The 15,250-nt window shown below is 46.4% G+C and overlaps 1 protein-coding gene across 1 annotated transcript in view; it reads right to left on the minus strand.

Moving 5' to 3' along the window:
* LOC141270499 (uncharacterized) overlaps positions 1 to 15,250 on the minus strand; it is a 228,608-nt gene that overhangs the window by 141,183 nt on the left and 72,175 nt on the right. The gene's annotated exons all lie outside the window — the stretch shown is intronic.

The raw sequence follows: 15,250 nt of genomic DNA on the forward strand, positions 1-15,250 counted from the left end.
GTATCACTAGGTTGCAAAGAAAAGGCCCACTCCTGAGGCTCTTTGCGCAAAAGTGACATTATAAACCCTATGCGCTGGGAATCATCCCCAGAGGACTTGGGTCTCAAACGAAAATACAATAAGCAAGCATTTTTAAATGAAAAAAATTCTCGGTGTTCACCAAAAAATAAATCCGGGAAACGTACCTTAGGCTCCAAGAAATGTGCTCCAGGACAGTTACTCACGTGCTGACGGAGCTCAGTCACCTCCAAAGAGAGTCCCTGCAGGTGTTTAGCCAAATCCAGAACCGACACCATGATGAAACAGAAAAAAAAATCTTTCCTTAGAGCATTTGCTGGGCTGGACTTACTGTTATGTTCTGCTACCAGAGCTAAGGAAAGAGAGGAGATCTGTCCCTACGATAGAACTCAGCTTAATCCCTACGATGTAACAGGGAACCTGATCCTGCGATCAGACCTGCTAAAGTCCTAAGCTAGTCTGTACGGAGACCTATAGATGTGGGGAAGGAATCCCTACAAGTACTAAGGACTGGGAGGAAAATGGGACACCTCCTAACAGAAATAGTAGCAGACAGACGAACAAACAAAATATATAGAACATAGAGGTCCGTAGACCAAGCAAACTAACAGAGTTAGATACAGAGCACAGGCTAGCTAGAAAGTAGTTAAACAATGAAGTCCAGCAAAGCCAGAAGGGCGGAGCAGGATTAAATAGGCCAACAAGGTCATGTGACCAGCAAAGGAAAAAACCTAAGAGCAAGGTTCTAACATGGAGGACATTCTGGTACCATTCTTTATTCATGGCTGTGTTTTTAGGCAAGACTGTGAGTGAGCCGATTCTCTTGGCTGAGAAGCAACACCACACATGAATGGTTTCAGGATGCTTTACAGTTGGCATGAGACAAGACTGGTGGTAGCGCTCACCTCTTCTTCTCCGAATAAGCTGTTTTCCAGATGTCCCAAACAATCGAAAAGGGGATTCATCAGAGAAAATGACTTTGCCCCAGTCCTCAGCAGTCCACTCCCTGTACCTTTTGCAGAATATCAGTCGGTCCCTGATGTTTTTTCTGGAGAGAAGTGGCTTCTTTGCTGCCCTCCTTGAAACCAGCCCTTGCTCAAAGAGTCTCCGCCTCACAGTGTGTGCAGAAGCACTCACACCAGCCTGCTGCCATTCCTGAGCAAGCTCGGCACTGCTGGTAGTCCGATTCCGCAGCTGAAACAGTTTTAAGATATGGTCCTGGCGCTTGCTGGTCTTTCTTGAGCGCCCTGGAGCCTTTTTGACAACAATGGAAGCTCTCTCCTTGAAGTTCTTGATGATGCGATAGATTGTTGACTGAGGTGCAATCTTTGTAGCTGCGATACTCTTCCCTGTTAGGCCATTTTTGTGCAGTGCAATGATGGCTGCATGTGTTTCTTTAGAGATAACCATGGTTAACTGAAGAGAAACAATGATACCAAGAACCAGCCTCCTTTTAAAGTGTCCAGTGATGTCATTCTTACTTAATCATGACTGATTGATCGCCAGCCTTGTCCTCATCAACACCCACACCTGTGTTAATGGATCAATCACTAAAACGATGTTAGCTGCTCCTTTTAAGGCAGGACTGCAATGATGTTGAAATGTGTTTTGGGGGTTAAAAATCATTTTCTGGGCAAATATTGACTTTGCAAGTACAGTAATTGCTGTTAAGCTGATCACTCTTTGACATTCAGGAGTATATGCAAATTGCCATTACAAAAAATGAAGCAGTAAACTTTGGAAAAATTACTATTTGTCTCATTCTCAATACTTTTGGCCATGACTGTACTGTCTATAAGGACGTCCTCTATACAGCAACTGCATTCTAGCTGTCTCACTAGAGAGATGATTAGATCAGAGTTGCTGTACAGAGGTTCTTGATTTCTGTGCACACAGTACTGTCTATAAGAACATCCTCTATACAGCAACTCCATGCTAGCCACCTCACTATAGAGATGATTAGATTGGAGTTGCTGCACTGAGGTTTATTTCTGTGAACACAGTACTGTCTATAAGGATGTCCTCTATACAGCAACTCCATTCTAGCTGTCTCACTACAGAGATGATTAGATCAGAGTTGCTGCGCTGAGGTTCATGATTTCTGTGCACTCAGCAACTCCATTCTAGTCACCTAACTACAGAGATGAGTAGAGTGGAGTTACTGTACAGAGGCCTATGCTTGCTGTGCACACAGTACTGTCTATTCTACAGGTAAGGCCACGGCCCCCCTATCAGTATTTGGTCAATATTTTATCTCAGGGTTGAGACCCAAAACCAGAGAAAAGGTATAATAGAAACAAGTCACCAATTCTGCATTTATCACCCACTCCTGGTTTTGTCTTCCACTCCTGAGAAAAAATACTGACCGAACACTGACCAAATACTGATAGTGGTGCCGTGACCTTACACTAAGACTTCCATGCATATAAGGCTAAAGTCGGCAGGTTCAGTCAACAATCTGATGTATATTCGGGCCTCTTGACTTTCCTCTGATAGTGTATGTGAGGAAAGGGAAGGATCTGACATGGAGTACCAATGGTTGATCCTCTTGTTTTCTCTGAACACCAGCCACTGCTAGAGGAGTCACACATCTGCTAATAGCACAAAAACATTTGGCAAAGTGCTCCTGTGTATGTGCTAATTAGGAGAGATTGTTGTCGGCCAAATGGCTGTAGGGCTGACACTTATCTAATATGTTTGAGGGCCTTAAAGGGACTCTGTCTGTACAGAATGACTGTTCAAACCAAGCACAGGTGCTCGATGCACCTAAGGTGCAACCAAACTTTTAACTGCATCTTCTCACCTACTTGTTTTCCCTCTATCTCTGCCCTTCTCTGGTTCAATAAAGCCAGAGCTGTCAAATCAAAATAATAGAGGGAGGGCGGAGATAGAGAAAAAAGCCGTAACCTCTTCACGACCTTGGAATTTTCCGTTTTTGCGTTTTTGCGTTTTCATTCTTTGCTCCCCTTCTTCCCAGAGCGATAACTTTTTAATTTTTCCATTAATATGGCCATATGAGGGCTTGTTTTTTTGCAGGACGAGTTGTACTTTTGAACAACACAATTGGTTTTACCATATATTGTACTGGAAAACGGGAAAAAATTTCCACATGCGGTGAAATTGCAAAACGTGCAATTCCACAATTGTTTTTTTTTTTACTATGTTCACTAAAAAACTGACCAGCCATTATGATTCTCCAGGTCATGATGGGTTCGCAGATACAAAAAATGTATAGGTTATATACATATATATATTCACCTATTATACTGCTGGCACAACTGGTATTAATTTATTAACATGATTGATAATGGGAGTGATTTTCCTGTACATGGGAGATTTATGTGGGCTCTTTTGGTGAATATTAATGGATTGTGGATGTGCATATCCTATGGATGCGTATTAATATATGCACAATTAGTACATCCACCATATAGGTTTATATAGGGTGACTTTCTATCTATGCATTCTTAATATCCAATGATTTACATGAATATAACATATTGAGCCCTTGTGAGCCCTGTGTAGTTGAATCCTATATGTGTTGGCAATATGGAATGTCTACCTCTCCCCACCTTTTTAACCCCTTCTCGCTGTGCAAACTAATGCACGACCTGGTATTCATCTCTGCGCTTAACCTAGGTCATTTCTGACATATCTTCTGTTATAAAAACGCAGTGTATCCACATTTTTGCGGTGTAAATAACCTTAGATTGATTCTCGTAGGTTTGTGCCTCTTGGTTTGTACTTTGTGAAATATGATTTTTTTTTATTTTATGGGTTTTATTTGCTTTTTGAGCTAACGATTTGAATTTACTACTTCCGGAGTGCTGCCCGTGTTCCATGGTGGAACGCAGGACTCCACCTCCGGGGCTTATTAGCATATATACAGTATCCCTATTTTGATAAGTGTGACAGAGTCACTGGTGATATGTGAGGAGAGATATGTTTCGCTGTGGTTACTAGCTTCAGTGAACTATACCTACAAGTTCTCCAGCATATTATGTGTTGGGGGGTTAAATCACCATTTCAAAAGGGAGTGTTTTTTTGTGAATGACATTGTGAATTGTGGGAGGTCATTCACCATATGTTTGCCTAAAGGGTGTGGCTGGGGAAGTTAAATGTTCAGTCACTGTTTTTTTTCTCTGGTGTGGTCTGGAGAAGAAAGTCTCCAGACTGTGTGTGTGGAAGCCAGAGAGCTCCACAGAAGGACTTTGTGGTGAAACCTTTATGTGCTACCCAGAGAGGGCGAAACCCTGCTCGCCAATGGACTGTTCTATAATTTATCTTTTTTTTTTTGTTTTTTTGTTATTCCGGAGAGGCCTTGTTTATTTTGTGGAACCCTGCTGAGGTTTATGCCATATATCACTAAACCTGCAGGAAGTTAACCCGAGACGTGTTTCCTGTGTCTGCCTCTGTGAGAGTCGAGCAAGTCTCTTTACCACATAAGATAAAATAATTACTTTTGGAGAAGTGTCTGTGATCTATTGTGAAACGCAATGACACGGTGTCAGACATAGGCACATAAATGTTGTCTTTATTATCATATGCATGGACTATTCTCCATTCCCAAAGGGGTGTCTGCGTTCCACAGTGGAGCGCAGTACACCTCTTCTGGAATATGCACTGATGCTTGTGCCATCTGTGCTGGATCAATCCTATGGAGAAATTGTGTTGTGCTGCCCCCCGGTGCCTGTGGTCCACGGTGGTCCAGTGCATCACTTCCGACATGTGCACTTGGGCCTGCACCGTTTGTACTGGATTAATCATGCTAAGTATTTTTGCTGCACTGCCTGGAAGTGATTGTGCTCCACAGGTAAGCGCAGTGCATCTCTTCCAGTATGTGCGCTGATGCGTGCGCCGTCTGCACCAATCAGATCAAATAATCATGCTGTATTGCTGGGAGGTGCCTGCGCTCCATGTTGGAGCGCGATGCATCACTTCTGGCATCTTTTAACATACAGGTGTTCCAAACCTATCTGCCTCTCTGTGGCTGGTTCCTAATTAGGTATCTAATTAACTTTTGTTATAAGATGTATATACAGTATATATGTTTCCTGACCTCACATGGCCATAGTTCTACCTCTGATGAAGCTACTCCTTTGAGTGGCGATACATGTGGGGCGTTTTGGGTATCTTTTTTCCATCATGGTCTGCCTTGTTCATTTTAACAGGTTGCATATATACATTCCTGTATAAGTGAGTTGTTGCAGCTTTAGCCTTGATAATCTACTCTAAATAATAGGGATAATGATGCTGCTTAGTGGTTATTTACTCATTTTGCCTCTTGTGCAAGTAGTATAATCTTTATAGGTATATTACCTTATATGTACTTGAGATTGGTCTCTCTTATTGGACCATTTTCTAGTATTTTCTAATTCTTTAGTATAATTTTTTTTCATTATTTGATAATATTGCTATATTACGCTCTAGTGCACTTTCACACCTTATTTACTGCTAATTTGAGGGGATTGAAAATTATGTGTATATCCAATTCTAGGCTATAATTGCAATGGGCTCTCTTGTATAAAAGTGCAAGCTGATGTTTAAGACTATGGTATTATCACACTGTTGTCTGTCCGATTGTTATGTTTTTTTTTCCCCTTTTTAAATGTTTTTAACATGTCAGTATTGGTCTGTTAACATTTAATACAATTAGTTTATTTTATACATCTGTGGTGATCCCTGTTATGTGCTCACATCTTTTCTTCTTATTTCATTTTCTGAGACCCATAGTGTCTCCATTTTTCGGGATCTGGGGCTGAGTGAGGGCTTATTTTTTGTGCGCCGAGCTGATGTTTTTATTGATACCATTTTGGGATACATACAATGTTTTGATCACCTGTTATTGCATTTTATTGCAATGTTGCAGCGACCAAAAAAATGGAATTCTGGCATTTCGATTTTTGTTTTGTTACGCCGCTTACCGATCGGATTTATATTTTGATAGATTGGGTGTTTCTGAACACAGCAATAACAAACATGTATTTTTTATTTTGGGGGGGATTTGAACTTTTATATTTTTTACATTTTTTTAAACCTTTCTTTTCTACTTTTTACTGGTTTCAATAATCTTAGGAGACTTGAAGCTGCAATCGCCTGATCGCTTGTTCAGCCCTGCTATGTGTAGCAAAAATCAACATCTGCTATGAATGCCAGCCATGGGCAGACCCCCAGTTGTCATGCCAACCTATCGGCACCTCGCAATGATGCGACAGGGGTGCTGATGGGTGGAGTGTGTGACACGCTTCCGGTGCGAACATGTTAAAGACCGCTGTCAGAGATTGACATTTACCAATTGATCACTTGTGCTACACATAGCAGTGCTTCAGCCCTGCTATGTGTAGCAGTAATCATCTCCTTTAAACACCGGCCACAGTGACAATGACAATAACAAGCACAGAGGTCTTCTGCAGATCAACTGTCGGCGCCCTGCGATCATGTGACAGGAGCGCACCAATGATCAGAGTTTGTGACGTGCATCCAGTTTGCGCAAGTTAAATGCCGGTCAGAGATTGGAAGCGAAATTTAACATGTTAATAACTGTGGGTGGACCAAATCAGCTGTCATGTGCCGGAAAGGATGTGGGATCAGAGGGGGATACAAGACCTATGACATATCTATACGTAATAAGTCGTGAGTGGGGTTAAATGTTTGGCCACACCAAGTGTGCACCGAGAGCCTGTTTTTGGTTTGAATAGTCATTCTGTGCTGACAGAGTCACTTTAAAGGGGTTGTGCAGTGAAAACAAGTTATCGCCTAACTATGGGATAGGTGATAACTTGCTGAACAGTGAGTGTGCGATCGCTGGGACCTGCACCGATAGGCAAAACAGGGACTTTCTATCCCCGTTCCAAAATGGAGCGACTGGTTGGATGCTCGACCAGTACTCTATTCATTCTTTATGGATCGCTCGGCAGCCTCAGAACAAGAATGGAGCTCAGACTGAGCATGTGCACTGCTGTTCAATTCTAAAAGACATAAAACTGCCCCATTCTGTCAACCAGTGCAGGTCCCTGCTGTTGGACACCACCGATCACCTATCCTCATAATGAGATTCTACGAAGACCAGGGGTAGCCAATTTATTTTCCCGAGGGGCCAGATGAGAGACTGTGACTGTTGTAGAGGGCTGAGCCAATAGGCTGAAATTAATTCTGCTCAATATTAATATAATTATTTTATATTATTTATATCCCTTAATACTGAGCAGAATTAATTCCGCTGACTCGCTGCTACATATTATGATAGGGATTATTGTAACTTGTATCCTTACTTGTAGCAGCAAATCAGCACCATATAATTCACTGCTTTATATAAAGTGTATAAATCATGTGTTCTTGTTATTCAGCCATTGTACCTTAATAAACAGTGTAAGGTAGCGCTATTCATCACGCTGGGGCACTCGTTTCACCGGGTCAATCAAAGCACACATGCACCGTTTTCCGGTAATATGAAGACCAGCAGTTTATTACACCTCATAAACTGTTTATAACATAGTCCATCTCAATGGCCCGCAGGAATGTTACACATGTATATCCTCAAGCCTTTTCAGTGGCAGCTATGCCCGCTTGGCTTCAAATACAGACTTCAGCAAGGTACAGCAACAATATTCACTTAAAGCGCTGATTTACCTTTGCTGGGTCTCAGCTGCTTCTATCAGCTCTGTTCTGCCACAGCTGTGGCTTTAAGGCTCCCCAGACGTATTCTCCAGGCCACGTGCCTTCCAAGGCTACTGGTGTCCCAAATACAGGGATCCAGCCTCTGCCTTCCAGGCTAGTGGAGTCCCAGACACAGGGACCAGACCTCTTGCCTTCCAAGGCTACTAGTATCTCAGACACAGGGATCCAGCCTCTGCCTTCCAGGCTAGTGGAGTCCCAGACACAGGGACCAGACCTCTTGCCTTCCAAGGCTACTGGTATCCCAGACACAGGGATCCAGCCTCTGCCTTCCTGGCTAGTGGATGGACCAAATCAGCTGTCATGTGCTGGAAAGGATGTGGGATCAGAGGGGGATACAAGACCTATGACATATCCAGACACAGGGACCAGGCTTCTTGCCTCACCAGGCCTCTCTATCCCTGTTTCAAAACCACCAGGATTTATATATCCTTTTGTGCACACATGACCTGTGATGATGTCACAGTCATGTGATCAGTCACCTGAGGGGGAGGTAAATGGTCAGCCAGAACACACCCCCTGGACATTTTAGCAATGCAGCAAGCTGCTGCATTACAACAGCTACACATAGTATGATGTTCCCAAATGTCTACACACACAGTACGATGCTCTACCCCCACACACACACAGCTCCCGTCACACACAGTTCAATGCCCAACACAGTATGATGCCCCCACAGCTCCCCAACATAATTTGATGGCCACACAGCTCCCCACACATTATGGGGGATCTCAGAGCCCTCCTCCACACATGGTTTGGTGGTCATCACAGCCCCCCAAACATAGTGATAGCCCACATATCCCCCACAGACAGTAATGATGGTCCTCACAGCCCTCATCACACAAAGTAGGACGGTCAACACAGCCAGCCACACACGGTATTGCGGCACCCCAGGGGTCCGATTGCCACAGTGGTATTGCCTCCCTCACAGGGGGTGATGCCATGCCTGGAAGCAAGGAGGGGTCACCTAATCAGGTTTACCAGCATACAACACTTTCCTGGCTCCAGACCAGAAAGGGGAGCTCCTCTCCTTCAAACTGGAATCTGGAGGTGGGGTTAGTGAGTTGGGAGTTGAGAGGAGTTGAAGACAGAACAGCCACGAGGAAGAACCTGGGGAATGGAGCTGTGTACAAGCTCACCCCAGAGGAGAGAAGCACAAGTGAACCGGACACCGGAGTCCATGGTTGTGGGGCACGGAAGGCCCAGTAGCAGAATCCAGAGGGCAGGAGACTGCAGGTCTCCTGGCTCCACCAGACGCCCGGCAACACAGCAGCACCATAGGGCCCTGCACCGCCACGTGGGAGCGACCCTTACGTAAGGCTCGAGCTGCCTGCCATACGGGTGAGGAAAAAGACGTTTTACTCAGGGACGAGGGCCACAGCATAGCTTCAAGCAGCAGGGCCAAAGAGATTAGCTCAGAGGGAAGGCCTACAACTTCACCTGGCGAGGTGGATCTCCAACTTGCCCCCAGGCCGCCCGGACCTCTACTACCAGCTAGTACCCGTGCCCCCCAGGCCGCCCGTACCTCTACTACAAGCTAGTACCCGTGCCCCGGTCTGCTTAACAAACCGCAAGTAAAGATAAGAGGAAACCGCCATTAAGCTGTGGACTGGTCATTATCTGCGCCATCACCTGCATTACACCACACCAACAACATCTACCTCATAAAATCACCATCTACTGCCATGGAGCTAAGCTCTGCCTGTGGAGAACTAAACCAACTCTGCTGTGTCACCATCAGCTCCAGAGGATCTGCACTGCAGCGGCAGCCCCATATAGCCGCATACCACAGATGGCGTCACGAACATTATCTCTAAAAACGTTATTTTTCCTTTTACTTTCCCTTTAATTGACCGCCCTGAGTCACGGACCGGGTCACTGCCACCGTGACATCCTCCAGCATCGACCGGCCCAGCTATCGAGTACCTCACGGCCCAGGGGGCGCATCAACTTGGCATCACGAACAGGATTCGAAGCCCGTTATAACCGGGTACTGTGTGCCATAGACTTTGCTGAACTGTATCATCATGTCATTTGCCGTCAGCCGAGGGGAAGCAGGAAGCCCCGATCCGGAACCGCCGGGTAAGCGATCCCTCTCGCCTGCAGAGCAGCATACTGGTACGTCAGCAGAAACCCAGGACCTGGCTGAGGTACACTAGGGGGGAGGAAGATGCCTAACCTGGGAGAGGATCTAGCTGCGGGTGCGGCAGCCGCCACAGTAATGCCTTTATCCATGCAGTATGTACCAGGGGGCGGCGTGGTTGCCCCAGTACTCAGGGGAGTCGCACACCCTGAGTGAATTTGAGGAGCGACTGCGCAGTTTGTTTCAAGTGTACCCCCTGTCTGAGGAGCAAAAAGTCAGCATCCTCATAGGCCAGCTAATCGGTGCGGCCCAGAGAGAGGTGAAGTCCTGGCCTGGCAGGGACAAAAGCACTGTTAAAGAAATATTGGCCCGGTTGAAGGATACCTTTGACACCCGCACAGCAGCAGAGATTAAAATGAAGTTCTACGGGTGCAAACAAAGGGTACAGGACAGTGTACGGGACTATGCTCTAAACCTGCAGGAGGCGCTGTAGGCCATTAAACAGGTAGACCCCGACAGTGTGCGAGACGAGGACGGATTGCTAACTGAGCAGTTTATTGAGGGGCTCCTGTCTAACACTCACCGGACACAGCTGCGCATAATGGCTCTGCAAAACCATCCGGGTGCAGCGAGAACCAACCCCAAGTGGCACTGCACCCCTCCGGCGCCCAGCTATCACATACCACCAGGAGGTGGCGTCCTTTTCCCCAGCACCTGTGGAGGCTGATGCGCAGACCCTAGATAATGACCCCTCTGCAGACCTACGCCTTCAGGTCCAGGAGCTGACCAAAAGGCTACACTAACCAAAACCGTGCAGGCCATGCAAGTGTCTCCAAAGGAAAGAATCCCGCTGGCTTCCAGTCGAGATAACGTCCCGTGGTGATGAGAGAGAAGAATTCCACCGACCAGAGGGAGAAACAGCGATGGCTACGACCAGGACGGGCAGCCCATCTGCCGCCGCTGTCAAAAGGCGGGGCACCTCGCAAGATTCTGCAATTTAAAAGAGCAACCACTGGGGCAGAGGGCCAAACCCCAGGAGTAAAAAGACCAGGCCCACAAAGCTGGCGAGACAAGTATGTGGGAGGACGACCGGTCCTACCTGTCGTGCTTGATGGCATCCCGATGAACACATTGCTGGACACCGGTTCCCAGGTGACAACGATGCCATATATCCTTTTCAAACGATACTGGACTGATTCAGACATTACCCGCAGTCCAGATGAACATATTGACATCTATGCCAGCAATGGTCAGCCCTTGCCTCAGGTGGGGTATAAAGAGGTGACCATAAAGGTTGGCCAAGTAGAATTGCTATCACAAGGGATGATTATTGTTGGTATTGATTGTCGAGAAAGTCATCCTATGATAACTATAGGTACCAATGTGATAGAGAATTGTCTTGGGGAAATTATTGTTTTGTTGCAAGAGGTCGCAGAGACTGCCAGTTCCAGTCAGCAGTGAGTTCTGCAGAAGGAGATCAAAGCCCTGATGCAAAGACAACAGGTAGAGCTGTCTGGTGGAGAAGTCGGCAGTGTCAGAATAAGTGATCCATTTCCCATTGCAATGCCTCCTAGGAGTGAAATGTTAATATGGTGTCGGGCAGCAATAGGTCTCAGGGCTCAAGATTATCAGGCCCTGGTAGAACTCATGTACTCTGATAGTAGGCCCACCATCTTGACGGCCAGAGGAGTGGTCGATGTCCGCAAGGGGAGAGTACCGATACGCATCCTGAATTGTGGGGAGAAAGAGGTCCATTTACCCCGGTATGCCACCCTTGCTAAGCTGTTCACTGTCAGTAACAATGCAATAAAGGCAATGGAATCCCTTGCCTCCGCCCAAACAGGCGGAGGATAATGGCTCCAAGGTGCAGCTGGAGGATTGGTGTCAGAAGCTACAAGTAGGCACTGAGTCCACCCCTTTGCACCAAAAGCATGGGGTGTACCTGGTGATCCAAGAATATGAGCGAGTCTTTAGCAAGGCTAAACTTTGGGCAGGTAAAAGCGGTCCAACATCATATCCCCACAGGATATCATCCGCCCATTAAAGAGAGGTACCGGCCTGTACCCCCAGCTCACTATCAATGTGACAAAGGAATGTTACAGGAGATGAAGGAGGTTCGGGTGATCAGAGATAGTTGTAGCCCCTGGGCAGCTCCATTAGTCCTCGTTAGAAAGAAAGATGGAACAATGAGGATGTGTGTTGATTATAGGCAGATTAACCGCATTACACATAAGGATGCCTACCCATTACCCAGAATTGAGGAATCATTAGGTGCACTAAGATCCCCTAACTATTTCTCCACTTTGAATCTCACCAGTGGGTATTGGCAGGTTCCCGTGGCTGAGGCGGACACAGAGAAGACCGCGTTTACGACACCAATGGGCCTCTGCGAGTTCAACTGCATGCCATTCGGGCTCTGCAACGACCCCGGGAACTTTCCAGCGGTTAATGGACTGTTGCCTAGGACACAAAAACTTCTAAACCGTCCTGCTGTACCTAGACGACGTAATAGTCTACTCAAAGTCATATGAAGACCACCTGGAGCACCTGGCCGAGGTGCTTGAAGCCCTATCTGGTTATGGCCTGAAAGTAAAGCCATCTAAGTGCCACTTGTTGAAGCCCAAGGTGCAGTACCTAGGTCATGTGGTAAGCGACGAAGGTGTAGCACCAGACCCTGAAAAAGTCACTGTGATCAACGACTGGCCAAGACCCTCCACTATCAAGGAAGTGCGGCAGTTCCTCGGGATGGTAGGCTACTACAGAAGATTCATCAAGGGTTTCACCAAGATAGCAGCACCCATGCAGGACCTCCTAGTGGGCCAGTCCATGAAGGCCAAGAACCCGAATCCTCCATTCAAGTGGAGTAAAACAGAAGACGAATCATTCACTCGACTGAAAGAGACTCTTACGGGAGACGAATTCCTGGCCTACCCCGACTATGGCCAACCCTTTATACTCCATACGGATGCCAGCAACATGGGATTGGGAGCGGTGCTGTCCCAGGTAAAGCAGGGCAGAGAGAGTGATTGCCTACTCCAGCAGGAAGCTCTGTCCTACGGAAAGGAATCCTGAAAACTATATTTCCTTTAAGTTGGAGTTTTTAGCCATAGTCTGGGCTGTAACAGAGCACTTCAAACACTACCTCACCTCCTCCAGATTTACAGTCTTCACACTGATGCACCTGGAGACTGCGAAGCTTTGTGCCCTAGAACAATGATGGATGGCTTGACTGTCCAACTACGAGTTTACCATCAAGTATCGGGTGGGGCATAAAAACACTAATGCTGATGCGCTGTCCAGGATGCCCAACTTGCCAGATGGGGAGAAGAGCTGGAGGAGATAGACATACCCACTTTCCATCACGGGGTGACCCAGTGCTCCCACTGTGTGAGGAACATGCGCTCCGCCAACAGAGAGGCCACGTTTAACCCATTGCCCCACCATGGATAGGCAGAGACGCAGGATAGCGACCTGGCTGTCCACCTAGTAAAGGAATTGCTGACGCAAGCTGACTCAACCTGACTCGCACCCTGATCCAGAATGCTTATGATATCAATTAAGAGGAACAAAGCGGAAGACCAAAACAGCCCCCAGCACACAGAAAAGGTGGAAGAAACGGTTCAAACCATCCTTGGAGAATTTCCCCGGTCTTGGACTCAGGTGAACCAAGCAATCGTGGTACCTGTCCTGACCTTTCCCAAAGTAGCCTCACTGGAAGCCGCAGAGACTCTAGACCAGCAGAGAGACCAGACGGCCCCAGAAACAGATGCTTCTTCAGCAGCAGATCAGGAGAATCTACCCCATGCTAGCGGTGAATCTGTCATACCCATGGTGAGTCAAAGAAGTCGAAGAAGACTGCCAAGCCTACCGGTGTTACCTCAGACTAACCGTAGTGTACATAACCGTAATGTAGTCCACACTGAGCCCACCACACCAGCGGTAGACACTAGAGACCCGGGTAGGTAATTGGCCACCACTGTACTGCGTAGATCAACCTATAGTACCATAGGTCAGCTCCCTGCCCGTTATAGGGACTAAAGTGTAAATAATATAGTAGTATATGTTATATAGTTGCAACCGTTAAGTATGAGAGCCTACAGAGACTTCCTGTAAGAACTTTTAAGTAATCGTGAGTGTAAATAGTTATTAAATCTATGGACAAATGGACCACAGGACTAGGTGTGGTCAGGACAGTGTTGAATAAAGTTAATTGTTGGCCTTGAAAATAAACCGCAGGTGTGGCCGAAAACTAGGCCCACCAACAGAATGCCCTGAAGCCACGCCCAGGGACGATACACAAAGTGGGCTGAGGCGGTTCCCACCAACCAACCTTCAAATGCCCGGAAAAAGACAATTCCCGGATTGTGGCGTAAAGACTAAGTGCCGCAATGACTGTTCTCAATTCTAATTTGGTTTTTGTTATTCTGCAATTTTTGCCTTTTTGAGACTTTTTAAACTATTTGTAATGTGAATTGCTATTGTTGTTAATTGTTAATTCCAAAAGGGTGTCCTCAGTCCGGGAGTACTGAATTTAACTAAGGGGGAATGTGGCACCCCAGGGGTCTGGTTGCCACAGTGGCATTGCCTCCCTCACAGGGGGTGATGCCATGCCTGGAAGCAAGGAGGGGTCCCCTAATCAGGTTTGCCAGCATACAATAGTGTACATGACATCCCCCAGCATCGACCAGCCCGGCTACCAAGTACCCCACGGCCCAGGGGGCGCGTCAGTATGACAGTCTGTAAAAAAGCAGTAACGCTAAATAACATGGTCAAGAAATTAGAAAGAGGGTGCTATAATCATTTTTGACCGGCAGGGGTCACTCCCCCTGGCCATTTGTTCTGACGTGGTACGCATCTGCATATCTAATTGTTGGCAGAGGAACATTATGGCCCGCGCTCTTCCAGTCACATGACCTGTATTAATTACAGTAACCTGACCATGATGTGTAACATACTTGCATTCCATCTACATCTTTTTACAATCTAGCCCAGAAGAGAGGCATGGAATGATTTTGCGCTCCAGCAGACACCTATGCCACACGCCATAGTGAAGTCACATGGCCGTTCTAGACTTGGAAATAGTGAGCTCCAGGTTCTATATAACTGGAACATTAATTAAGCACCAGGTCATCACGCCATTTCTTCAATTTGTGAGAATTTCTGCATAGAATACTGCTGTATGGTACAATGCTCCCCTGATGAACCTATGACATGAGAGGGGGGAAACGCGTTGGGATGAACATTAGTACATTTATGATAAGTCCCTTATAGACATCATTTATATGTCTCCCATGGGCTATTAGCTATTATTTGTGATCATGTTCCTGTGTCCTTATATTTTTCCCATGGGTTATCAGTTATGATAGGTTGATTATGTCCCTGTATTTTTATGTGCATACTCTAGGGCGGCATGTATTAACATTAAGGGTCCACTGGGCAAGTGCAATGTTTGACTTTCTTTGAATACACAAATTG

This window comes from Phyllobates terribilis, unplaced genomic scaffold (assembly GCF_046119375.1).
Source record: "Phyllobates terribilis strain yellow unplaced genomic scaffold, ASM4611937v1 Scaffold_5__5_contigs__length_657084704, whole genome shotgun sequence".
Taxonomy (NCBI): domain Eukaryota; kingdom Metazoa; phylum Chordata; class Amphibia; order Anura; family Dendrobatidae; genus Phyllobates; species Phyllobates terribilis.